The 25,619-nt window shown below is 44.6% G+C and overlaps 1 protein-coding gene across 1 annotated transcript in view; it reads right to left on the bottom strand.

The window, feature by feature from the left end:
• The window catches only part of edil3a (EGF-like repeats and discoidin I-like domains 3a), a 467,410-nt gene that overhangs the window by 438,768 nt on the left and 3,023 nt on the right, over positions 1-25,619 (bottom strand). The gene's annotated exons all lie outside the window — the stretch shown is intronic.

Below are 25,619 nucleotides of genomic sequence, written 5' to 3'. Positions count from 1 at the left end.
CTTGATATCCATGAAAAAAGATTTAGTTTAGTCAAATGTGGATATTGGAAAGAAACAGACACAAAGTGTCATAGATGCAAAGTATTCATCATGACATTGATCTTGCCTGTGAACCTCCACTAGGGGCAGATGGGCTAACAGTGAGTGAGTCAGTGACATTGCCAGTCTATGAGGTGCTGCTTTGCATCTAACAATAGATCAATGCAGTCGGAAAAATTAAACTGCAGAACGCTGTATATCATCCTCTACAATTTCTTAAATTTGTTTTTATTCATAACGGAATCATATGTATCCATTCCATATTCCCAATATAATGAGCAACTACCTCATGCACAGTACATTTCGCAGTTTGAGTAAAATTCACAACCGTCTGTGAATTAGCTAGTAGTCTGTGAGTTAAATAACCACTTTCTCATCTTTGAGCTACACATCTAAATATGAAAATATAGATATACATAAACTGGAATACACATGTCTCCTATACTATGCATTCAAACCAGTCATGTAGTCAAGAGGAAAGGCATTGAAGTGCCTCAAGTCAACTGACGCCCCACTATAGTACAGACATCACTCTCGTATTGTCCTGCGTGGCCAGGTCCACGGACGACAGTTACGGTCTGGACAGCTCTCAGTTTATGAGCCTAGAAAGGGTTCCTATTCACAGAATGGCTTTCTGTCTACAGCCTGCCGGCTGTGGAACTCTCTGCCCAGGGCCATCCAAAACTCCCCCACTATTGCTGTCTTCAAGAGGGGTGTGAAGCGACATCTGCAACAATAGGTTGCAGAGGGTGCTTGGCCACCACTCTTGAAGAACAGGAACATGACATGCTGTAATGAGGCTCTTAGAAAATTGTGTTGTCTATTTTATCTACTTGTTGTATCTATTTTATCTTAACTCTTTCTTTGTGATTTATTGTATTTTTCTTGGGACCATGTTGGAAACAAGTCGACAGACTTTCACATGTTATCCTTGTACCCCTTGTTTTTATACTATTGTATAAATTGTATGTACTAAATAAAAATCAAATCAAATCAATCACACATGGCGTTTTCTGAAGATTGCTAGGATGAGCAGTATTTGTAAAAGGATTTAATGTACTGTACACCAGATGCATATTCAACTGTATTGTACCCATTCTGCAATCTGTTAATAAAATCTTCAATCAATCAATGGCCTGGGCGGCCAGAGCATAACTGTTCTAACAGTGATATATAATCCATTTCAGACAGAACGCAATAATAATAATTATTATTATTATTGAAAAGTTCTGTATTTTTAAAGTCGTATTTGGGGGCAATTAACCAATGGTATGCTTTTTTTATTTTATTTTAATTTTGGGTAAGAGTTTCTTATTTCGGTAAGAGTGCTCTCGACCACTCTTATAATTTGTTCTTGCCTGAGAAAAAAGCAACAATAAGAAAACTTTGCTGAATCCCAGATAAGAACAAAGTAAGAGGAAATGCTAGTTAAGAACGAAATCTGTTCTTATATCGCTTCATGCATGAGGGAGCTTTAGTGGAAACGCAGTGGCATTCAAGAGCGCCATGGAAAGATTCTTATCAGACCAAACTAGAGCTCATTGCTTTAACCCCTCAATCTTATTTTGACTAAAGGGCTTAGGGTCAGTGTACTATACTACTGAAGCAAAAGGAAGTACATTCGGAGCCATGATGGCCGATATCGGCATTAAAATGTGATATCGGAAAATATCGGTATCGGTTTTCAATTATTTTTATTTATTTTTTTACATTTCTAGAACCTTTATTTACCCAGGCAAGCAAGTAAGAACAAATTCAGATTTTATTTATTGTCAAAAGTATGCATAATGTTGTGTTAATTCCACAACAAGAGATATGTAATGTACCTGAAATTATTCAGTTTTTTGGGGGGGAAACCCTGCATATATCGGTATCGGTTGATATCGGTTGATATCGGTATCGGAAATTAAGAGTTGGACAATATCGGTATATCGGTATCGGTAAAAAAGCCAATATCGAGCATCCCTAGTTACAAGTGCAGGAGTTATTCGGTACATTACCTACAAATCCCTGATCCGCCAGACAAGTCTCTGTATGCTTACAAGCGACTGAATTGGAAAGACCCTTAGCCAACTACTAAAGCTCTCGAGCACTGAATACACTGTGTTTGGAAAGAGTACTTCCGATGTGAAAACGATTGCCTTGCTGGACTATATCAGAGCAGACAACAATGTAAAAATGCATCTGGCACTGGCATCAAAAGATAACACCCATGCATCATCCATCTGCCATTCTTCAACTCTATAATCTCCCTAACAATGACAGTACAACTTTAAAGGATATGAAAGAAATAGGAAGTGATGGTGATATAACAGATGTATGGAAGTTGTGTCTTTAATCTTAGTCTAAAGCAGGGGTAGGCAACCCTGAGCAAGCGTGCCTGCATAGGCACGCGGGGGCATTTTCATTGGCACAGGGGGCAGCATTAAAAAAAGAATATATATATATTTATTTTTTTTTGCTTTGAAATATTATAGTGAAATATGTGTGTTCTGTGTTCTGCATGTGTTCTGTGTTCTGAGATGTGTTCTGTGTTCTGAGCTGTGTTCTGAGCTGTGTTCTGTGCTGTGTTCTGAGATGTGTTCTGAGCTGTGTTCTGTGTTCTGAGCTGTGTTCTGAGCTGTGTTCTAAACTGTGTTCTGTGTTCTGAGCTGTGTTCTGAGCTTATATAGTGCTTTTACTAACTGTTTTTGTGGGAGCTTTGATGCAGCCATCTTCTTCTCATTGTACAGCCAGGATGAGACACTACCACATATTTAATTGAGACCCTTTATTTGTTTATTATTTCAATTTAGCTGGAAATACATTGCTACATCATTCAGTAACATTTGTGACCAGTGGGATTAATCAACACATTTTATTATTTATTTTTCTATTCCATTGAACATTGCACATGTTAAAAGCAATTGTTTTACTCAAAATGTGAGTATTACCAAGTCAACTTGTGTTCTTAAAACAATGACAATAAACATAGTTTTATTAGGTTGAAATAATGTGGTTGTGTACTTATTTTTCTGTTAACTTATTATGGATTGAAAACTGAAAACCTTAATGCACAGTAACTGAACTCAATATTTTTAAGTTCTGGTAACTTATTATTATTATTTTTTTACAGTGTAGTCTTGCGATCAATCAAAACTTATTTACACGATATACCTCACATTCACCCTCCATTCACATCCTGGTGTTCTCCTGGTGTTCTCCATTAGGCCTGTAGGTGGAGCTATGACAGCACACGTACAGTACACACACCGATGGTGTGTGATGTGTCCAAAAATGAATGGGCAAATGTGAGTGAAATGGTCGCACTGTATGCAGCTGTTTGTCTGCATTGCATCCCCCCCCCAACTCAGATTTAGGTTTGATACAACCATCATAATAATATTGTTAATAATAATTATGATCTCAACCAGAGCTCTCAACCAATGCAATAGAACAATTTTGATTGACAGTCGATTCGGCCAATTACGTCACACCGCTAGCACCCACCTCCTGCTGTTCTTACCACCAATCGGCAAGCGTTTATTCATTTTCTACTTCCGGGCATGCCGCTATTGATCTGCTTGCGAGAACCACAACAAGCTTACCGTAGCTAATACGTTAGCTGCCCGCCGACCAGCGCTCCACAGGATGACCAAACGAGACATAATGATTTTACTGCAACAAATGTTATAATAAAACAAAGCCTTTCTATACATTTGTCTGATTGAAAACTTTATTAACAGATTGCAGAATGGATTGGGTACAACTCTCAGGGCTCTATGAGCAACGGAAGGAACTGAGCTAGTAGTTCGGGTAAATACTATGCTTATGTTATTGAACGTGTAACACTAACTATATAACGTTAATGCCACAAAACGAATGTTTGTGTCATTTTAACAGCAGATACTTTCTTAAATGCCATCTTCCCGAGAGAGGGGTGTTGACGGGGAGCTGTGATGGGTTCGCTTGGTTGTGTTATTAGCATTGAACAGCTAACCGAAAGCTAGCGTCTAACGTTAAAGGTTTAGCCATAACGTTACCTTGGCTAAAGTTGGGGCTATTCATAATCCAGCAATAATGGCTGCAGACCTGCAAGCAAAGTACAGCAAGTTGGCAAAGGAGTATTCCAACGTAAATCACATTTTCACCAGTAACTTTAGTCTTTCCATCTCCCGGTAGCTCATGCTAGCTAACCTAGCTCATGTGTCGTCACTGAGCGACCACCTCGCGTACACAATTAATGACGGACGGAATGTTGCGGACAGCCATATCGGTGACAATGTTTAGCTTTTAGTGCCAAATGATAAGAGTCTGAAGCGGAGTCTCAAAAGAGAATGTTGAATATTTAGTAGTAACTTTGATGCAGTAGCTTGTGTGTGTGTGGGGGACTAGGGGCAGCGTTGTGCAGGACGCAACTGAACTTATCGGCTACTGCCATCGGCACATCCGAGCTTATCGGCCGATAGGCCGATTGCAGTCAACAAGGCACTTATCGGCCGATACCGATACCCGACCGATACATCGGTGCACCCCTAAACATTTACAGACTTTTTTTTAAATAGCTAAAAGCTAAAAGTGTGTAGCTCATCCGTTATTGACCATAATCTGTCATGTTCAGGTTGGGATTCCAGGGTGGGAAGTGGGAACAGGGTGGAAAGGAATCCCATCCTGAGCATGACATAAGAGCAAAATGGCCAGTGGGTGGATAGGTCAGCTGAGAACTTTGCACTATTGAATCTTTTTTAATTGGTCCGAGAACAACAGGATGGATAGAGGTCAACGTTTTAGTGTACACTGTAAGAAAAAGAAATCTGCAAGAAAACGGTAAATGTCTGGCATCAATGGTTGCCAAATACTTACTGTCAAATTACAGTAAAATCAAATACATTTACAGATTACAACCTTTATTTAATGGTTAATATTTTGATAAAAGGTCATTTACTGTATTTTATGGCATTTACACTTAAAGTAGAAAAACAAAAGTAATCTGTAAAATAATACAGTGAATTTCCCGTGAAAAAACATAAATTTTTTACAGTGTAGGCTAGTATTTACATGTAGGACCAAGATGATGAAGGACAAGATTTCCCACTGAGGTGGGCACACGAGTGAGATTGATACGCAGTGTCTGCTTGGACTACACAACGTTTCAAATGAGTCTCCTCAGCCTAATTGATATTATCCTAAATATTGGGTACTAAAGGGCAGGTTTACAGGTGGACGTGTGCTGTAGTGTGGGTGTTGAATCTCTCTAAGTGACATTCTCCTTTTCTTTTTTGGACTGGTTCTGTGCACTGTTGCTCTTAATTATTAAGTGTTGAAACAGGCTACTCTTTCCAAGTTATTCTTGGTACGAGATCAAAGCATCACTGGTTTCCATGGAACAATACTGACTAATAGATAGCAGTTTTTATTTGGCAGGGCTTCAACGCTTATTATAATAATAGCAAGATGAAGGGAGTGTTGTACATTTTAAATATGGATCTGATTTGTGAACTGGGAGTCATTTTGATCTGTCCAAAAAGCACCGGCACCAGTGTTTGGCTATTTGAGATATTGGAGGAAGTAGCCTATACATTGTTGCCATTTGTCAGCAATGACAGGGAATGTTAGTAGGGCCCCTTAGCTAAATAAAAAGTTTGTCTTTTTATATAGGCGAGTTAAAGCCAGGTGCTATAGATAACATGTGTATGTAAAGTAATCATTTTGTATTAGTAGTTTTTCCCCCAAAAAGTTGATTGATTAACACATTCCCTGCCACGCTTCTATCCATCAATGTAGGCTCACTGCCACCATTCTAAGCCTATGGAGATGTTCACCTTCTTTGCAGGGCTATAACTTTTTTAATTGTATTGCTAAATTGACATTACTATGGCCCATTCAACATCGATTATCTATCGTTCAGGATGTAGGAACGTTATACTTTTTCATTCATAGATTCTTCCAAAAATACCTTCTAGAATATAAGTATGTTTTTATCGTTTTCTGCAGTAATTCATAGAACGTGAGTTATAGGCATAAACGCATATATAGATTATCAACTGCCGTTTATTGCAGATACACGCTATATTAAAAAATTCAACTGTACATGATAGTATACGTTATGATTCATCATGCGCGGATGAAAGGGGGGGGGGGTCATTTGTAATTCCGTGATCGTCAGTAAATGCTTTATGTAGTATGGGTGATATATTGATCAGAGCGGTTTGCAGTGAAAAGAATAAACAATCAAGCTGAAAGTAACGTTACTGTCCTCTTACCGTTCGCCAATGAGACTGGAGGAAAAAGATCCCACTTATTTGACGTCGATCTAACTAGATCCATTTCCGGTTTGTATGGCGCAATAAACGCCCAAATCATATCGATTATTGAGTTATGGCAGCGATCCATATGCACGCCAGTGTGTGTCTGTAGTCCCGCAACGATATGTGACTGCCGGACGGATTTCCCAGATGCACCGAGATCACCAGATCCACTTCCGGTTGTAACTTGCCCGATCATCCACCAGGCGGCGGTATTGAGGCATTGCACTGTTGTGCAGGGTCCCACTGTATCACCAGAGGCTGGGTGGCGGAATTATGAATGCCATGGCGAAGAAATTAAATATGATCTCAATATCGCTGTACAGCGTGGTTTGGCAGAATTTGCATGGCCAGCAAACACGCTGTACAACGGGATTGGCGGTGGATGTTAGGGGTGGACGGTATGGTCTAAAATTTATATCACGGTATAATTTGAAGCATAGACGGTAACGGTATATATCACGGTATCATCGTTTTTGATTAAAATTTTTTTTTTAATTTTATATAATTTTTTTTTTTTTTATAAAATATATATATTATATAATTAGACTTGTACTGGTATTATCTGCGAGACATCGCCACCACGCAACAAGCTCCACTGTCTGTGTACTACGGCCAGGATTCTCCGGAGCTGCACCTGGACCTATACTCTAGTAGCCTCGAGCAGAGCTACGGCCAGGATTCTCCGGCGCTGCACCTGGACCCTATTGTATTGGTATTATAACGTTAGCAAGCCCTCAGCTCGAATACGCATCGAATCAGTGTTATAAGACATTGATATCATGAGCTATCTGTAGCTACTGCATATATAACGTTAATACAACGCCTCAGTGAATTATTTAGTTCAATGGGACATTTCGTTTTGAACGGTGAACTAATTTGCGTTAACGTGAGCTAACAGGTAGCATACACGTCTCTAGTACTAGACTTTGTGGAGCGTTTGTTGATGTCAGGAGCTATCGGTAGCTGGCCGACTAGATACCGTTCGGTTAGACAATGCCCCATCATGTATTAAACTAAAAGTGAATAGTTGACTGGGTCATTTAGTAACGGTAGCTAAGCTAACGTTAGCTCAGGGAGACGCCGACAGCTCCCGTGTCCCGTCCCACTAGACAACTAGACCCGTGTTTACATGCGTGCGGTAGGGGCTGGCACGCCCACTGCGCGAAGCCTCCTAAATAACTTTTTCCAGTTCGCACATATCTATTATCTATGACTAATTCTATCTATTTTTAGGGGCAAATGCGAGTGAAATAGTCGCGCTGTGGTTACATGACGTCATTGCTATTTTAGAGCTGCACTACCGGTTACACGGTATACTCAAAATCCATACCGTAGAGCAAATTCATACCGTTTATACCGTATACCGTTTATACCGTCCACCCCTAGTGGATGTGTTAATTCATTTATTACGGGTCCAAAATGAATGTTGTTGTTTACATGTTGCGTGCATGGATCTCCTCCCTACTTCCCATTTCCCCATGTGGAATGCACCTGATTGGATAAATTACATTTAACTGTTCTTCTTTTACTTATTTTATTCCAGAATGTATGTTTGTAAGTGTAAATAACAATAAACAAACAAACAAACAAACAAACAAACAAACAAACAAACAAACAAACAAACAAACAAACAAACATGCTGGTGCTCTAGTGCGACATCTAGTGGCTAAATATTATCTATAGCAAAAAAGACACAAAAAACAAACCTGGACTCCACCAACATTTCAATCCATTGAGATTCACTGAGATTACTTTTTCACAGCACAATGTCTCATGAATGTCACAACTATGGGATGAAGGGGCAGCTCGACACTCTGTTACAGAAGTTAAGTACTCTTAACACGGACTTGACACTCCAAAAAGAACAATTTAATAATCCATTTAAGGGAGATAACTGTATCTTAATGGCTCTATTGTTAAATTATGCCTACATACTATGTCAGTTTTGCACACACTCACTAAATCCTGGCAGTGATTTGAAGGTGATTTAATTTAACCATGTACAGCCCTTACAGTTGTTATGGTCCTATGGATATATATTGAAGTCATTTCTGGTGTATTGTATATGTTTTTGTCCTATGTAGGCTATATAATATAATTATCTCTTCTATGTACAGTATGTTCCCTAGACATCTTGCTAATTATAGCCCATATATGCCTAATGCACATTTATGAGTACTGGGTAAGCGTCCCGCTCTTAAGCCATTCCGAGATATACCTCATCTCATGTACCTACTGTACACAATCAACGAAAAAAACAAATACACCCAGCACCTGCCGGGCTCCGCCCCTATAGAGGCGTACTCTATAAGACATTAGGCATGGTCACCAAACACTCTTCCTCGCAAAAAACCCGTTTCCAGGAAAAGATTCCTCAAGGGAACTCAGGGCCGCATAAGAGCGGGACGCTTAGCCAGTACTCATATAACTAGGTTATATACATAACCTGTCGTTATATAGCGTACTTGGCCATAGCGTCCCGCTCTTAAGCCATTCCGAGATATGGGGTAGAGCGGACGCGAGGCCCGACAGATGCACCCCCTGAGGACCCGTAAGCCCACATCAAGGGGTTGGGGAGTCCCGTCACCCTATCCTTCCTAATGAAGGGGGGTGCAGTCAACTCCACCCGAGTGCGAGCAAGAGGGAACTAGAACCCCTTGAACACATAGCACAGGCGGAACCACGTGTGACCCAATACACTGTGGCCCATACCCACACACCCCTGCTACCCTACCAAAGGACGGGAAGCAGGAGAGGCCACAGACCCCAGAACCGCCGGTCATGTCCATGAGGTAAAACCTTACAAAGGGGCCCGGGGAGGACCACGAAGCTGCAGCACAGATGTCCTCCACCGAGGCCCCACCCAGCAGAGCGGCAGAGGCTGCCACCCCACGAGTGGAGTGCGCCCTGACGCCCACAGGGGGATCCAGCCCGGCCAACGTGTAGCAGAGGGCAATGCCCTCGCACAACCAATGGGACAGGCGCTGTTTCGATAGTGCCTTACCGGCACAAGAACCACCGTGACAGACAAAAAGCTGATCGGTAACCCTGAGGTCCTGAGTACGGCTGAGGTCAATTCCGAAAGCACGGACCGGACATGACATGACAGGTGAAGGCCCGCATCTAACTCACTAGCGTGAGGAGGCGGATGAAACACCTGAACCACAATATCCCTGGAGCGGAAGGAACTCCGGATATTTTTAGGCACGAAGGCAGGATTAGGCCGCAGAGTGGCACCGCAATCGGAACGAAAAGACAGGCACTCTGGACGTACCGAAAGAGCACAGAGCTCACCCACGCGTTTAGCGGAGGTGACGGCCAGCAAGAACGCGGTCTTGAACGACAGTCGTCCCAACGGCGCTTGCTCAAGAGGCTCAAACGGGGCCAAGGACAACCGACCTAGGACCAATTGAAGATCCCAACTCGGAGCCAAAGAGCGTTGCACCGGCTTAACGCGTCGAGCGCCAAGCAGGAAACGCTTCACAAGAGGATGGCTGAACAAGACATCCCCCTCAAATCCCTCATGATAGGAGGATATAGCTGCTGCATATACCCTCACCGTCGAAGCCGACAGTCTAGCAAGGAGAGACTGGAGGTAACCAAGGACAGCATCCAGGGGGCAGGAGACTGGGTGTAAGGCCCCCCGCCTTACACCACTCTTGGAACATACGCCATATGCCCGCGTAAAGCGCGGCAGTGGAGGGAGCATGCGCATTCCGGATGGTATCAACCACAGAAGGGTCCATCCTCTCCAGACCTACCCTCCCACCAGCCACACCATCAGACGTTGGCCCAACACCGGGTACTGAAACAGCGACCCGTGTTGCTGAAAGAGGGCCGTCGCCGACCAAGGAATAACCCAAGGCGGAGCGACCAGTAGCTGGATCAAGACCGGGAACCACACTGCCGTGCCCTGGTCCGGCGCGACCAGGATCACCGTCCTGCGCTCCCTCCGTATCCGCTCCAACAGCTGACTCAACAGCTGTACAGGAGGAAAGGCGTACAGAAGACCGGGCGGCCATGGAAAGATCGAGAAAGCATCCACCCCCAAGGGGGGATGATCTGCCCGACTGACCGAGAACCACAAGGGGCACTTGTGAGAACGTCGGCTCGCAAACAGATCCACCGAGGCCTCCCCGAAGCGATCCCAGATCTGTCTGACTATATCGTGGCGGAGTTCCGTAACGAGGACCGCCCCGAGACATCATATCTGCGCCCACATTCTCTACACCAGGGATGTGGAGCGCCCTCAGACTGCGCAGCCTGCGGGATGCCCATAGCCAAAGTTAGACCGCCGCCCGGTGCAGGCGGATGGAACGAGTCCCACCCTGCCTGTTGATATACGCCGCTGCCGTCATGCTGTCCGTTCTGACCAGAACGTGCTCGCCTACCACCAGGTGGTCGAACCGTTTGAGGACCAGGAGGACCGCCTTCAATTCCAACACATTGATGTGCGGGGTAGACGGGCCAGCATGGACCTTCGTCCAGCTGCCCCCCACTGCGTTGGTCCGACACGTCCCTCCCCAACCTGTGAGAGAGGCATCGGTGAAGACCGTGACGTGTGAGCGCCTGCTGCCCATGGGGACCCCAATGGTGAGGATACCCAGCCTCCTCCAATGGGCATGATCTCCCCATATCGACAAAGGAACCGTCAACCGTTTCCATTTGTCCCTCACCGGATCTATTCCCATAGAGAAGAACCACCTCTGTATCCTCCTCATAAAGAGGAGGCCAAGAGGAACCACCGTGTGAGCAGATGCCATCATACCGAGCAGGCAGGGACCGAAACTAAAGCCCGCCGCCCGCCAGGGGCGGTCTGTTTTTACCTTTGGCGCATGACACTTAGAGGGCTGCCTGCCGTGTGGCGTGTAGACGTGTAGTTCATAAGCAGGCCCCTAAAAATATTTGTATGCGAACGGTAAAAATCAATTACGCGCACGCTGTGCGAATACAGATTATAGCCTCTCTCGTCTTTTTTTTCCTCCGCTGCGAGATCGTTAAAAAACTACAAGTCCCACATTGCACTCAAGCCAACGGTCCAATCACAGTAGAGTGAAGTGACTGGTTTCATGGGAAATAAAGCAAATGACCAATCGGAAGCTCTAATTTTTCTTGTTTACTTCCTGAAACTCCGCGATCAGGGCTCTCGTTTTCCGAGACACCAACTTATTATAGTCTCTCTCTTACCAATAGCAATAGATTTTAGAACACCTAGATTTATCGATAGCAATAGTAATATAACGTTAATGCAACAAAACGAATGCCTTGCTTTGTTAATCATAACGTTGATGCAGTAGCGTATGTCGGTGTGTTGGCTGTAACGGACATGACAATAACATAACGTGTACACATTAAAATTGCGATAATCTATTCTAACATTTTCAAATCGATGCAGTTGAATTTCCCCCTTAGGATCGATGCATTGTTACACCCCTACACCAAAGTCACTGGCCCACTGTGTATCTGTGTGTATAATAACTTGGCTAGCGTTATCAACAGCAGAGGTGGGCAATGGGTCCAGCTGCAGCGCCGGAGTGCAAGCGATGTGATGTAATTGGCAGACTCGACTGTCAATCAATGGTCTACCTGACACGCAAACTCAAACAATGTTTCTGTACTGGAGGTGTGATTGATTGATTGATTGAAAACTTTATTAACAGATTGCAGAATGGGTACAATACAGTACAGCTCAATACACACAATTGTTAAGGGGATGCAGACCAGAGAAAGACTTTCGTCTTGTTTACATCAGGGTCCCCCATTTCAATTAATCAGGAAAGTGTACAGTAGGAAAGTGTACAGTATTTCAATAGGCAACCCTGAAAGGATTATTTTTCTAGAAGAGCAACACAGCCAAAACAGACAGTGGAGCTGTTTGCAGATAGCAAGCATTTTGACTTATTGCGTGGTGGCGATGTCTCGCAGATAATACAACTACAAGTATGATTATATAATATATATTTTATTTAAAAAAAAAATTGTATATATAAAATATATATTGGCAGGTAAGAAATATGCTTGGCGGGTAGACTCTTCCCATCTACCCGCCACTGGCCGGTGAGTCAAAAAGTTAATTTCGCTCCCTGCGAGCAGGCGCATCACTTGCAGCGCCGTGACCGTCCCTCCCAGACGGAAACCCCGAGCGCGTGTAGGATAGACACCCTCCGCTGCTCCGAGAGGGTTACAATCATGGGCCTCGACCTCAGCGTCAAGCCCAAGTACTCCACCTGTTGACTGGGAAGAGGTGTACTCTTCTTCCAGTTCACAACAAAACCCAGCCTGGTGAGAAATTCCACCACCAGCCTGGCATGAGACCTGGCAACCTCCTCCGACCGGCTGAGGAGCAGAATGTCGTCGAGATAGAACAGAACCCGTATTCCCCGACGACGTAGAGGCTCCAGCGCAGTCGCTACGCACTTGGTGAATGTGCTGGGAGCCAGAGAATAGCCGAACGGCAACCTCTGGTACTCGTACGCTACGCCCTGAAACAGGAACCGCAGAAACTTTCTGTGAGGAGGGAAAATCGGGACGTGAAAATACGCATCCTTCAGGTCTATGGAGGTTAACCAGTCTCCCCTTCTGACAGCAAGCAGCAGGAGTTTGACGGTCAACATCCTGAACGGTCTCGCTACAATCATACGATTGAATGCGGACAGATCCAGTATAGGTCTGACCCCCCCCTTTTTCTTGCGCACCAGAAAATAACTGGAGTAGACGCCTGACATCGCGTCCTCTCTCGGGACCACGACTACGGCCTGCTTCGCCAACAGAGATTGGATCTCGTCGGCCAGGGCTGTCACTGCTTCCAACCCTGACAATAGGGTCGGCACCAAACCTGAGAACGGAGCGTGGGGTTGTGCGAACTGCAAAACAAGCCCCCGCCTCAACGTTCTCTCTATCCACCCATCCAAACGGCATTCTTGTCGCCATACGTGAAAATAATACCACAGCGCACCCGCTGTCAACTGACGCTGGGCCGCAAGGAACAGTAGATAGTTGGCCCGGTCCCTCCCGCTCTGCGACGCACCCAAGGGGGGACCCCGACAGAAAGGGCCGGTTTGATACGGGAGTAGCTGCCATCAAACTGGTTGACACACACCCCCCCCCCTGAACACCCCTCTAGCGCATGCTGAGGAGTTGTTCTACAGCTAGACACGCAAGGCGTGAGGACCCCATGGGCTCCTACACGCCGTAGCCCTGCAGTGATATTGCTATCACCCAAATCACGCTCGCCTCTTCTTTGCAGACCACTGCCGCTCTCACGGGAGTGGGAGGCATCAGAGTGACACCCCGCCTGGCGAAGGTGAGGCCGGGGTAACCCTTGCTGTGCATTCAACTGAAGAGGCCTCGAGTCCCCCTGCTGACCACTGTAACTAGTGGCAGCCGTAACACCAGGCTCACCCATCACACAACATGTGGTGCAGGAGCCACGCGACAGCACAACATTCTCACGGACAGACCCAGGCTCAACCATCAACTGGGTGTCAGCCCGTCCCCATGAGAAGCGAAACGTGGGGCCGCATGCGCTTCAAAGAAGGTTCGCGGCCCGCAGCCAAAGGAAAACAATCAGAGCCCCTCTTCCGTTGGTGACAGAGAGAGGATTGAACGGGGAGCGGGCTGCTCGCGGCAGAATGACGACGGCTTGTTTGATCCAAGCCGAATTCACCCAAAATGGCCGATCCCTCGGCCGCCAAGGCTGTCGGCCTTGTGGATCCCCGTTGACTCTCCGCCCAGGGTACCACTGGCGGGGGAAACATGGCCGCCTGTCGAGGGCCTCGCCACAGTCGTTGACGAGACCGTGCTCCAACCTCTGGCTGCACAGCGTGAGGCGGTGTGGGATCCAGATCAACAACCGCCTGCGCCTCCACAGAACGACCAAAAAGTCCTTCTGTGGAAAAAGGAGTCGTGAGGAGAGAAAACCTATCCTCTTCCCCAAGAGGAGAGTGCTCCAACCAGACATGCCTAACAACAAACGTTGATAGCATCCTAATCCTCCCCGCAGTTATAGCTTGCGACTGAGTCAAGATCTCTATAACACCACAAACATGCAACATGTTTATAATGTCGGCTGGACCCATAGTCCTACTATCCGACGCCAATGTGGATAGGAAACTAGCCAGCTGAGCCATAACACTGGCCGCAGCTACAAACCATCCTGCAGCAGTATACCACTCATCCGCCCATACTGCCACCCTCCAAGCCGATTCGCTCTCAAGCATCGGCCGGGTGGGACATCGTTCATCCCCGCCGGGGCACAGGATCAAAGCTACCTGGCTACTTAGCCACGGTACACCCGGCCTGCACCCTGTTGTTAGCCCTTTTACCCATAAAAAAGGTAAATAAAACTCAGCGAAACCCCCCACATTAGCAACCGACTGACCTTCATCAATGAACCGGGCAAGAGGAGGGAAAAGCGGCAACGTCCCGCGGCGGGGAATATTAGAACAACAACCCATTTCAGCATTAGCATTAGCATTAGCAGTAGCATTAGTAGCATTAGTGTTAGCAGCATGCTCCAGGATAGCCAGGAAAACGTCCACTGCAGTGGAACGTTCACCAAGCCACCCCGCCCCTGGCGCCGAAACACACTCCACAGCATTACTAACACCAACATCAATGCCTGATGACACAGGGCCTACCTGTGTACAAGCCGGCTCGATAGCCAAACATTGCACGCTGCTCCTTGATCTGCTGCCACCAGACGAGGAAACATCAGCATAGGCCCGACGTGTCGCTGAAACATGCCCCGAAGATTCCAGGGGTAAGCAAACCTCCGGTAAACATTCAACATTACGCAATTTCTCTAATCTTTTCATAGCACTAGTTACATAGGGCGCTTGCGACCGCTATGATGGAAACGAAATAGAGGAAGAGTGTTTGGTGACCATGCCTAATGTCTTATAGAGTACGCCTCTATAGGGGCGGAGCCCGGCAGGTGCTGGGTGTATTTGTTTTTCGTTGATGGTGTACAGTAGGTACATGAGATGAGGTATATCTCGGAATGGCTTAAGAGCGGGACGCGATGGCCAAGTACGCTATATAACAGAAATGAGTTTCACCTGTGTCTACTCCCGGAGTGACATCATGTCCAGTAGCAGGTGACCAGTCTATATATTGAATGAATGAACAGGTGTTTTAAATTCACCTGAAGAAGATCCATCATGGATCGAAACAAAGTCTAAATGATGGCTCAATGTGTGGATTCTACCTTCAGATGGTCTGCACTTAACCCAGCACCCACTGCCGGTGTGCGTGTAGCAAATCTTTCACTAAATTATCTCAGTGGCATTAATAGACCACTAAGAGGATCACTGTTTAGGCCGGCTCTCATGGCATAACACATTGCTTTTAGGTTAAGCTGCTACAAGGAGGCAAAATATCATTGTCATATTGGTTGTGATACCTTGGTATAATTACGGTAAACAAATGAGACCATTGCTTAAAAGATCGGTAGCCAAATGATCATGATAAGACCACATTAACAATGGACATTGAATAACTGTGGACAGAAAGACAAGGCACTGACTTAACACATTCCCTGCCAAAAACGAGTTTACTCGTTATTGGCTGCTAATCGAATAACGCCAATAACGAGTTTACTAGTTTTTGGGATCGTTATATCGTTTATTCGCTATATCTATTCATAATTCATAGCTGCAGCCTCTGGTATAGTCTTCAGACCCTGTCTGAGCTGGCAGACGGTCAACACCGCCCTCTACTGCCAGGCGGAGCTATTGCATCTCATTGAAAATGGGCCTGTGTCTTTTAGGAGGCGATCTGATCAGTAACGCCGCCCGCCCGCCCGTCATTGTGAAACGGTCGGTAGTGTGGTGCGGACCTCCACGAGCATTATTTGGAATTGCGATAAGATATTTGGATTATCTCTTTTTCATTACATCAGATACAAGGTAAGAACATCATATATGAATTTGATCGTTGATCTGACATTTATTTCTACCCCGATCACAGCTATCTGTGTGGACCGTGTATGGCTGTTTACCGTTGGCTGAGGTGGGGGTGGGGGGCGCCCCGCTACGACGGTCATTTCATGTATGGACGAGGAGACATAATAGTGATAATCTAGCATTGATTTCAGGATGATTAGATAATCAGCTGAAAAATTACAACGTGATGACTGGATTACAGTAAAAAGCATTTTTATCGCCTTTTCCTGGAATTACTGAAAAACACCCAAACCATACTCTATTCAAAACGGTATAAAGCGGAAATGTACAGATGAAAAAACAATCTGTCTCTGCAATGTTGACTAGAAGCAGCTCACTGAGACCCGACGGCGTTATTAGACCCATAGATATAATATAAGATATATTTTAAGCACTCGCAAATGTCACAGTCTAAAACTATATCCATTGAATAAAGACCTGACAATGAATGGGGTATCAACACAAGGAAAACGTCAGCTACAAAGAATAGCCTTTTTCACAGACAAAAGGCCTGTGTGTTTGTCAGTGCAACATACAGTATCTCAGATCTGCTCAGCCTAAACTGACCTTGAAAACATAACATACTGTGGGACTGTCCCTATGTTAGAGAAATCCATAGTTGGCAACTGGTTACAGGCTATTGTTGAAAAGTTCATTCAAATAAAAAGAAAAAACTGCAAAAGTACTTTCCCCACATTACAATCTTCTTGCAGATTAATGCAAACATGGCCCCAGTTGATGCAGTGTTTATCATAGATCAAAGCATATTTCTGGACAATTATGTGCTTGAAGCACTTTGAACTGTAACCTCTGTATGAAAAGTGCTATACAAATAAAGTTATTATTATTATGACTTTCCAAGAAAACCCCCACAAAACATGGTAAATCAATTAAATCAACAAATTCACTCAAATATGTTTGTTGATTTAAGATAGGCATATGTTGCAAGACTTCTAACAGTAAACATAATGTGAAAATAGCATTTCACTTTTTCTTTCAACTTTGCTTAGCCTAGTAAACTTGTTGGTTCACACACTGAATTAGATTGAGGATCGGTTTCATTACACAAACAGGGAAAATACAGGCTAAAAGCAGCTATTGAGAAATAGCCTCCACAGCACTGTTATTATTACTATACATCTGTTTGCTATGCCTTTTTCCCACAAGCACAACCCTCATTCTCTATCTGTCAGACTTATGCGACTTAAGCAACCTTGGGTCTTATGAAAGGCGCTATATAAAACTAAGTTGTTGTTGTTGGTGTTGGTGTTGTTGTTGTTGTTGTTGTTGTTGTTGTTGTTGTTGTTGTTGTTGTTGTTGTTGTTGTTGTTGTTGTTGTTGTTGTTGTTGTTGTTATTATTATTATTATTATTATTATTATTATTATTATTATTATTATTATGGTGTTTCCCATCTCAAACTACAGGCGTCTGCCCAGATTCATCCTGATCCAGGTCTTAAAATCAAACATGTTTGTCTTGTCTATGTTTGAAATAATCTTGACGGCCCCAAGTGGTCTGCAGCTAGATCGGGATGCAAGAGGTTGAGTCCTTACTCCTGACAGCCATTCATACTAGGAGATTATTGGTCCTTATTCCTTACCACTGTTCATACTAGGAGATTATTGGTGCTTATTCTTTACCACTGTTCACACTAGGAGATTATTGGTGTTTACTCCTTACCATCGTTCATACTAGGAAATTATTGGTGCTTACTCCTTACCACCGTTCACACTAGGAGATTATTGGTGCTTACTCTTTACCACCACTCACACTAGGAGATTATTGGTGCTGACCATCCATCCCGAATGGCCCAGATTTGCATATATTGGAAATCAGTCAGGATGACCAAATTGGGTTTAAAGTAGAGCTGGGCCGTTAACGGCGTTAACGTGCTGCGTTAACGCTATACTAGTATCGCGCGATAATATAATTAACGCATTAATCTTAAAAAAAGATATTTTATATATATATATTTTTTTTACCTTTATTTACCCAGGGTAGGTTCGCTGAGCACAGATGCTCTTTTTCAGGAACGCCCTGCTTCACATTCACACAGTTCCATTCACACCTGGGAGCTGCCCAGTACAACCACAGTTGACACCATTGGCCACTGAGCAACTCCACTGGAGCAGTTGATTCAAGCCATGTCACATAGTTCAAGTTTGAAATGATTCTTTCTGTTTTGCTCCTGAGAGTGCTAGATACTGTACTGTACTGGTAATATTATTTATTTGTGTTAACTTCTGAATAAAACAACTTATTAAACACAAGTACATCTTATTGAACATTATTTTGATATTTCATTACCAATTATCATAGCAAAACAGCTTTTTCAAACAGTCTGTAATGCATTTTGGAAACGGGAGATGGGCTCATGGTGTAATGGGCCACCTGGCCTGAGAAACATAAGGAGGAAAGAAAAAGTAAGGACTTACTTCTGGTCATTATTTGGGTAGAACACACATATTTTGAATGCCTTCGGCAGTTTTTTTTTTCTTTTAGCCATTTTAATCTAGATTAATCTAAAAACATGTAAAAAGGGTTTGTTTCTACATACCTTCGTTCTTTCACAATTCCAATATAAACATTGCCTCAAAAAAAATCCAAGCTGATTTCCTGGAACACGAGTTACAGAACGTTTTCTGCTGGTATACTTAAATCATGTTTTTTTGCTCGCCTGAGCCACATTACCAGGTCAAAGGTAAACACATGGCCTTTTTTCTTCACAAAGACACAAGGCCATGATGGAGTTTCGGTAAAGTACATGTAAAAAAATACGTTACCTTTGTTTTAGATGTACTCCATTTCTCACGTCGAGTCCAAACGTGTCTTGAATCAGAACAGGATCAATACATATGCCTTCATCCATCTACTTCATCTGCTCGGGCCAGACTATACCACAGAGCCGAATAGGTTTCTTTATCGGTCAATTTGATTATAGTTGTTTTACGTTTTACCAGTAGTGCTTGGTCCAACATAGTCCAACATCATAGTCTGGTGGAAACGCACCTTATCATCCATAATCATCATCCATAATCCGTTTTGTCTTCTTCATATATCCAATAGTTCGCTCACCATTGCATTGCAGCCAGGTTACTATTGTGTGCTTGGGTCAGACTATACCATGGAGCCGAATAGGTTTCCTCATGCGGTCGATTTAATTATAGTTGTTTTATGTTTTACCAGTAGTGCTTAGTCCAACAAATGCACCTTATCGTCCATAATCATCATCCATATAATCCATTTAGTCTTTTTCATAATATCCAATAGTTCGCTCTAGGCGATCGCGATTCTCGAATGTGTTCTGCTTACTGCTGCTCGCAAAGACTACCTAGTTGTTTTGGGGCTGTGGTGGGGCTGGTACTAACACACTAATAGCTGGCCCATGATGTTCATAAGGTAGGTGATACTGCCACCTGGCGGATTTAGATCGTCCAATGTTATGCCAGGAGGCTCTGGGGGACTGTGTAGAACGGGGATCAAAGAAAAAAGATCAAAGGATCTAAAAACAAGTTTACTCGTTATTGGCGCTCAACACTTGGCGGCCAATAACGAGTTTATTCGTGATTGGCGCTGAATGAGTTAACGGCCCTTACTAAAGCTTCTCTGCCACGCTTTGACTGGTCGCCTCAGGCAGAGAACGGTTTACGTGACCTCAAACACAGATTCACCTCCCCCCCTGTCTTAGTCCACCCAGATTATGAGGTTCCATTTCTTTTTATTTCTTTTTTTAATATGTTTTTGTAGATTTTTATTGTGTTTTTTTACTACCGGGCAGTCCGGTAGAGAGAGAGGGAGAGGAGGAAATGGGAGACAGAGCAGGGGAAGACATTCGGCAAAGAACGCCGGGTCCGGGAAACAAACCCGGGTCGGCCGTGCCGCGACGCAGCGCGTTACGTGGTTCGCCACTTGGGCGCCCCGGAGGTTCCATTTCTGGTAGAAGTGGATGCCTCCGATGTTGCGGTGGGGGGGGTGCTCTCTCAGAGATGCTTAACACTTTGTATGCCACTCACGGCTTTTCTCTGGTTTACGCCCCGATCGTTGAATGCCACGTCACGAGTATTCTGTTTTTTTTTTTTTTTTTTTTGCGATCTGAAATCATATTGCATCACGCGAGCCTACCGTTGGAGATCCAGGGACAGCCGGCGCTCAGATGTGAAAAAAGCGCCCCCTATCGTCTCCCAGATGGTAAATCACCCTTTTGGAATGGACTCAATGAAAGTGAATGGGAGAACGGATTTCTGACTCCACATTGATCCACACAATGGATCAATACATTTATCGATTTTTTAGAATGGCGATCGGAAATTGGAATAAACCATTTGGATACCATCTGACCTCAGGTATGGAATCTATGTTATCAGTGTTAGGATAATCAGACTCGTTTTCACGGATATATAAGCGTTTATGTGATATGTGATATGGCTGTTTTGACTGTAAAAGCCATGAGGAAATAAGAGCAGCGATTATCAGCGCACGGCACGAGCGTGCGCACACATATACTATCGATCATCTAGCGTTTATTTGAAAACGATTCATAAATAGGCCGACAAATGACAACGTTCTGGAATATTCCAGTAAAAGGCGACTATCATAGGCATGGGTTGTTTTTTCCCAGAAAAGTGGTGATTTTCAAAATGCTATCAAGCGGAAAATGAAGCGATAAAAATACAATCTGCCTTGACAATGTTGACTGGAAAATGATTCTTTGATAAGCGACGGGCAGATTAGACACATAGCCATAATTTAAAACATAGATTAGGCGATATTAACGTTAACATTGGCCGTGGATGGTAGCATTCAAGGGGGTAAAAAGGAAAACACGGCTGGCGCTCAAAGTGTTAAAGGACGGGAAAGTGCATCCTTGCGCTTTTTTTCACGTCGCCTGTCCCCGGCCTAACGCAACTACGACCTGGGGAATCGTGAGTTGTTGGCCATTAAGTTAGCTTTGGAGGAGTGGAGGCAATGGTTGGAGGGGGTCGCACAACCATTTATTGTATGGACCGACCACAAGAACCTGGCATACATCCAGGGGGCTAAGCGCCTTAACGCTCGCCAGGCCAGGTGGGCTTTGTTTTTTACGTACTGTACTTTCTCTTCTCCATCTCCTTTTGGCCCGGGTCCAAGAACGTCAAACCTGACACTCTTTCCCGACAGTTCGACTCAACGGACCGAGAGGAGAATCCCCACCCAAACAGATTAGCGCTGTCACAGGAGCCTGATCTTGGGGGAGGGCCCACGGGGAGGCTGTATGTGCCCAAGGCTGCGCACTCACGGCTGACGAGTTCGGGCGGCGCTGCAGAGGGCATCTGTCAGATTCCAAAATCAGGCCAACCGTAAGCATCGTCCGGCCCCAGTTTTCCATCCAGGACAGAAGGTCTGGCTCTCGACCTGGGATCTCACCCTCCGGGTCGAGTCCAAGAAATTAGCTCCCCGGTTTGTGGGTCCATTTAAGGTGGTGCGTCGGGTGAACCCGTGGCCTACAGGCTGCTACTCCTGACGTCCATGCGGGTTCACCCAACGTTCCACGTATCTCTCCTGAAACCCTTTCTTACCTCGCCGCCGCCGGTCCCTGCTGTTCCTCCGCCCCACATCATTGATGGACAAACAGTCTACACGGTGCAGAGGATCGTGGGTTGCTGGCGGAGGGGTAGGGGGTTTAAATTGTTGGTGGACTGGGAGGGGTACAGTCTGGAAGAACGATACTGGGTGCCTCAGAGGGACATTTAAGACCGTAGTCTTATTAGTGACTTCCGTCGACTACACCCTGAGGCACCCAAGTGAACGGCAGGTGCCGTACGTCAGGGGGGATACTGTAACGTTTGGGGTTTTGCTCTCACCTGGGTGCAAAAGCCCTGGCGTTGCCCAGTGGTAATAACCTGTCTTTCTGCCTTGATTGCCCTGATTGGTACCTGGTGTGTATAGTTTACTCTGCTTCATGTCCTCCTTGTTTGCTATTCAGATTGTCAGTCATTCACTCAACATTACCACGAGTACACTATCCTGAAGAAACGCTTATCGCTCCCGTCTTGGAGGATAAGTTAGTTGCCGTTGTTATTATTACCGTGTCTTGCATTTAGTTTCAAGTTCAAGTTTCTTTAATAGTTGTCATACAGAAGTACAGAATACTTTTATACAAAATGCTTCTTACTGTTACGCTCCAGAGACTGTGCTAGACAAGATAAGTATGAAATAAAATAGTATAGCATGTAAAATAGAAGTAAAAATAGAGGTCATAGTGTTCAGTATAGACATATGTACAATGTTCAATGCAGAATAGAAGTAACTGAGTTACCATACAATATACAATATACTATGCAATGTACTAATATACAATACTATATAGTGCAAAGCAGAAATGGGATGAGGTACAATTTAGGTACAATTTACAGTAAGGTGTACGAGTTGTAGTGCAAATCCTTTACCAATAAATATAAAGTGTGTTTAGGTGATCTAAAGTGTGGAGAGTGGGTGCTGCAGTGTGTTGTTTGTTTAAAGTGAGTGTGTGCGTGTGGATGTGTGTGCTGTGTGCATTTGATGGTTGTTGCATAGTGTTTATTGTTCGTTGAGCAGCCTGATGGCCTGGGGATAGAAGCTTCTTCTGAGTCTTTCTGTGCTCGCCTTGAGACTCCGGTATCGCTTGCCTGACCGCAGCAGTTCAAAGAGGCAGTTGTTCGGGTGGCTGGAGTCCTTGATGATTCTCTTAGCCTTACCCCTGCACCGCTTGTTGTAAATGTTCTGGAGGGTGGGAAGCCCCCCTCCAATTGTGCGTTCGGCTGAACGTGTCACTCTTTGTAGTCTGCTTCGGTCTTGTGCAGTGCTATTCCCAAACCAGGAGGTGATGTTGCCAGTCAGGATGCTCTCTATTGTACATGAGTAGAAGTTCTTAAGGATCTTCTGACTGACTTGGAACTTCCTTAGATGCCTGAGGAAGTAGAGGCGTTGTCGTGCCTTCTTCACAACACTGTCAATGTGTGTGGTCCATGTCAAGTCCTCGGATATGTGGGCTCCGAGGTACTTAAAACTGTTCACTGTCTCAACCGGTGCCCGTCGATGCTGAGGGGGCTGTAATCCTTGACCCCCGACCTCCTAAAGTCCACAATCATCTCCTTTGTTTTGCTGACGTTCAGGGAGAGGCTGTTCTCCTGGCACCATCCCGCCAGGACCTTGACCTCTTCCAGGTAGGCCCTCTCGTCGTTTGCAGAGATCAGGCCCACCACTACTGTGTCGTCAGCAAATTTGATGATTGTGTTGTTACTCCGCTGAGCCACACAGTCGTGTGTGTACAGGGAGTAGAGGAGGGGACTCAGAACACAGCCCTGGGGGGCCCCTATGTTGAGGGTGATGGATGAGGAGGTGCAGTTGCCTGCTCTCACCACCTGGGGTCTGCCCGTCAGGAAGTCCAAGACCCACTGGCAGATGTCATAGTTCAAGCCCAGGTCCCTGAGCTTGGCTATGAGTTTGGAGGGGACTATGGTATTGAATGCTGAGCTGTAGTCGATGAATAGCAAGTTTGTTTATTCTATTATGTGCTTATGTAGCACCGTCGTCCGACGTCTTTTGTTTTGTGCCTCGTTTTGGAGACAGTGTTTTCTCCCCCTTGCTTTCCCTGTTTTGACGTTTAGCTCAGTTAAGTATTTTCGTGATAATGTGTTTTGGAGACAGTGTTGTTTCCCTTTAATTTCCCCTGTTCTTTAGAGACGAGAGTAGTCTCTCTTTTTCTTTATGCGACGTTATCGGAGTGAACGCCTTATTGTCTCACAATAAAACAAAGACCCTTTTGTTTGAGAATCCACACCTGCCTCCTGTCTATCCGTTCTGTCCTGCACTTGGGTTCAACACACCTACCCACCATAACATACTGTACCTAAGGCTCTTATACAAATTGACTCATTAACTACTGTAAGAGGGGACAGCCATAATATAAGAACAAAGTGAAACTAAATGCTGATATACTAGGGTTTGTATGTCTGTCTCTAATTTGTATTTGTTTTCATGTGTTTTAAATGTTCTCTCTGCACGCCAATTACGTCAGTTTGCTAGCTTGGAAAACAATTCACTCCACCACTCATCTCAGTGCCATATGAAAGTTTGTCTTTAAGCACTTCCCTGTTGTGTGTCCTTGCAACCTCTAGAGCCCTCCCAATGAGTCACGCATGAAAGGTACGCATGTAGGAAGGACAGAGAAAACCCACAGCGAAGACAAACAGCACCACAGCGATTAGCCTGTCAGCTCAGAGGATGAATGAACTCCCTTCCTAATATTAATAGGATTAAGTAGCATATGTAGGTGACTGACAATGAATAGTCAAATCAAGCCCCGCCAACGTGAAAAATCAAGACACTGAGCAATGAGCATAGCTAATGTCACTTCATCAGGGTTACAGGGGCATTATGCCAAGATTAATTCCTGTTATGTTCCGTTATCCCGTGTTGCATTTGCATTTGCGTGGGTCGTCAGCCAATGAGATCTCTGGATCCGTGTCGTTATCATGCCCGATGATCTCATAGCAATCTGACCCCTCTCCACTGATTGAATACCGTGCCATTTAAAAAGCAGAGTGAAGGGCATTGTTTGGTGGTAGATCGCAATATCACGCCATAACCTTCAGCTGCTGGTAAATGTAATGGGTTTTTAGATAGATGACTATCATCTGCATGTATTTAAGTCACACACACCTTCTTGCAGTCATATACGTTACAGAGTTCAGCAAAGGGAACCAAACTGTTACTATTTGAGCATTATAGTATATTGAGCACATACTATTTTGAGGTTACTGTGTCTTTGGTTTTGGTTTTCTTTCACATTAACTTTCTGGAAACAAGCACACATGTACTTCAAATAATGTCATACAGTTAACCAAGGACAATTTGGAATTCAAATGGAATCTTATTCTTCAAATGCAAGATATTTTTTATTGATTTGAGGTTTTTATTTTGACTGCAATCATCAGTAAAACAGGATATAATTTACTAGAATAGCTACTGTATCCGTCCCCTAAAAGCCTACTGGGTCCCCACAATGAATACATTCCTGGTGGTATATGGAAGGAGCTCTTACATGTAGTCAAATGCAAAGCAAGCAAGTTATTGATGACACCATTATTATTATTTTACAGAATCGCATTAATCCGCCACCATAACCGAATCTTCCTGGGGAAATCTAAGTGAATCCCTACATACTGGTTCTTGGATATTGCATGGTGACCATAACATCCCACAAGCATTAAAGTTATACTGAACCAACATTTACCTGTCTCTCATCTCAGTCCAACTGTTACAGGTGATGTTCATGCTGGCAAGAACTATGCCTTCCTTGAGCCAACGTCTCTCCAAACGGTAGTAAA

Source organism: Notolepis coatsorum (genome assembly GCF_963971535.1).
Source record: "Notolepis coatsorum genome assembly, chromosome: 1".
Classification (NCBI taxonomy): Eukaryota; Metazoa; Chordata; class Actinopteri; order Aulopiformes; family Paralepididae; genus Notolepis; species Notolepis coatsorum.
The sequence above is the reverse complement of the archived record's forward strand: the minus strand, read 5'-3'. Positions and strand labels throughout refer to the sequence as shown.